This window comes from Elephantulus edwardii, unplaced genomic scaffold (genome assembly GCF_000299155.1).
Source record: "Elephantulus edwardii isolate Elephantulus edwardi_28Jun2011 unplaced genomic scaffold, EleEdw1.0 scaffold00164, whole genome shotgun sequence".
NCBI lineage: Eukaryota > Metazoa > Chordata > Mammalia > Macroscelidea > Macroscelididae > Elephantulus > Elephantulus edwardii.
Window position 1 is genome coordinate 6,640,884 of NW_006399914.1, and position 3,157 is coordinate 6,644,040.

The following is a 3,157-nucleotide window of genomic DNA, read 5'->3' on the forward strand; positions in this document are numbered from 1 at the left end:
TGAGAGAGGTCCTTGGAGAGGGACATCATGCTTGGGAGGGTGGAGGGACGGCGCCGAAGGAAGACCCTCTATGAGGTGGATTGATTCAGTGACTGGGGTAATTGGGATGGGTGTGTCGGAGGCAGCGAGATTGGCACAGGATAGAGCAGGGTGTAGGGCTGTTGTACATAGGGTCGCTATGAGTTGCAAGCGACTCGACGGCACATAACAACAACATCCTGTGCCAACCTGATTGTCTCTGAACACCTACCCCCATTACTCCAGTCACTGAGTCAACCCATCTCATCCAGGATCTGTCTCTCTTGCACTGTCCCTCCACCCTTTCAAGCATAATGTCCCTCTCCAAGGACTGGTCCCTCCTTGCCCAAAGTATGTCAGATGAAGCCTCAAAGTCCTTGCCTCTAAGGAGCAGCCAAATTAGTTCACCCTCTCCAGGATGAACCTGTTTGTTCTCCTGGCAGTCCCTGGTATATTAAATACTCTACTCCAGCATCAGAGCTCAAAGACATCAGTTCTGTTTCTATCATCGCTGGTCATTGTCCAGCTTTCTAATGCATAGCAAGTAATTACAAAGACTGTGGCCGGGATCAGGCACACCTTAGTCTCCAGACTGACATAGTTGCTCCTTAGTACCTTGGAGAGGTCTTTGCAAGCAGACTTTCCAAAGGTAATTTGTCTTTTGATTTCCTGACTGCTGGTACCAATCATGTTGATTGAGGAGCCAAGCAAACTGAAGCTGTTAACAATCTTAATCTCTCCACCTTCTATCATGATGCTGCCAATCAGCTTGGTAGTGAGAATCTTTATCTTGATGTTGAGCTTCAATCCATATTGAAGGCTGCAGTCTTTGACCTTCTGCAGCAAGTACTTCAAGTCTTCCAAGTTTCAGCAAGCCGGGTTGTATCATCTGTGTAACGTAGGTTGTTGATGAGTCTTCCTCGAATCCTGATACCACATTCCTCCTCAGAGAGTTCAGTCTCCCAGATGATCTGTTCTGCATATAGATTGAAAAGTTATGGAGATAAGATACATTCCTGGGTCTTTCCCGATTTTGAACCATGCAGTGTTTCCCTGCTGTGCTCTGACTACTGTCCAAGTATAGGTTTCATATAAGCACAATCAAGTGTTCTAGAATTCCCATTCTTCTTAGAGTTAGCCACAGTTTGTTGTGATCCACATAGTCAAATGCCTTCGCATAGTTGATGAAAATTTGCATAGTCAATGCAACATCAATAGACATTTCTCTGGTACTCTCTGCTTTCAGCCAAGATAAATTTAACGTTAGCTATAATATCTCTAGTACCATGACCTCTTCTAAACCTAACATGTACATCTGGCAGTTCTCTATTGATGTGCTGTTCCTGTCGTTTTTGGATAATTTTCAAATTATGAGAAAATAAAAATGAATGTGATATTAATGATATTGTTCAATAATTTCCACATTCTGTTGGATCCCCTTTCCTTAGAATGTGAACATATATAGATCTCTTCCAGTCAGTTTGGTCAGGTGGTTGTCCTCCATACTTTTTGGCACAACTTGGTGAGCACATCCAGGGCAGCATTTGTTTGTTGAAATATGTCAATCAGTATGCCATCAATTCCTGGGGCCTTGTTTTTTGCCAATTCCTTCAGAGCAGCTTGAATGTCTTCCTTCATCACCATAGGCTCTTGCTAATACATTGTTCATGAACTTCTTCTGTGTCTGCCAATTCCTTTTGGTTCAGTGACTCTATACTCCTTCTATCTTTTTTTAGTACTTCCTGGATCATTTACTATTGTGCCCAAAGCAAGCTTAAGTATTGCAACTTGAGGCTTGAATTTGTTCTTCAGTTCCTTCAGCTTAAAAATACTCGGCAGGGAGCTCTGGTGGCCTAGTGGCAAGAAGTTGCACTGCAATTTCAGCGGTGGGGGATCAAATCCACCAGATCCTCTGCTGGGGAAGGAGGGACAATCTCCTCCTGCCAGATCTGATTTTACGGTACACACACACACACACACACACACACACACACACACACACTAAAATTTTAAAAGCATTTTCAAAAAGAAATGCTCAGCAAATTCAGTCCTTTTGATTTTCTGACTCCAGCTCTTTGCACATTTCATTATAATACTTTGTCTTCTCATGCTGCCCTTTGAAATCTTCTGTTCAGCTCCTTAATTTCATCCCTTTGCTTTGACTTCTTGGTGCTCTAATATTCAGAGTCTCTTGGTTTTTTCTTCTTCCTTTGTCTTTGTAATAATGGCCTTTAACATTCTTCATGTATGATATTCTTGATATCCTCCCACAGCTCATCTGGTCTTTATTCATTGGTGTTCATGGTCTCAAACCTGTTCCTGAGATGGTTTTAAAATTCGAGTGGGATAGACTTAAGGTCAAATTTTGGTTCCTGTGGATTTGATTTCATTTTCTTTAACTTCAGCTTGAATTTACATAAGTGTAGTTGGTCTGTTCCACAATGAGCACTTGGCCTAGTTTTCACAGTGACCTTCTAGTACTTTTCCAGTAAGTGTAAATCATTAGGGGAGGAAACAGCCCATCTTTCTCTTCCAGAAAAGCTGGTGGGTTTGAGGCGTCCTTCTTTTTATTGGCAGTCTCGTATAGTGCCAGGGATGTCTCTACATATATACAAACATAGGATAGTGAAGGTTTCTTACAAAAATGATGTCTGATCTGTTATCAAGGATAAATAGGAATTTTCCAGATAAGCATGGTGAGGAAGAATATTCCCAACAGTCAGCATATGCAGATCCATGAGGAATTTAACATTTTATTCTGGGAACTAAAGAGAATTCAACATAGTTAAAACAAAACTGCCAAGGTCAGTTTAATATGATACAGAACTTGCAAGGTGGGCAATGGGGAACCTATTAAGGTCTCTCGATGCTTTGGTGATAAATATGCATTTTGCCCTCCAAAACTCCTTTGAGAGAAGGTAACATGGCCAAACTCCGACTTAAAAAGCTCTCTCTGAAGGGTTGGCTGAAATAAGGAAAACAACAAATCCAGTAATTGCTGGTTAGTAATAAGATGACCAAGGACACAGAAAAGGTCCTTAAGAAATATGGTAGGGCGGGCTGCCCTCGGCCCCCGGCTCGGGGCGAGCTGTCACGGCCCTCAGGGTGAGCTCCTCAGTCCCCAGATTATGCCATCTGA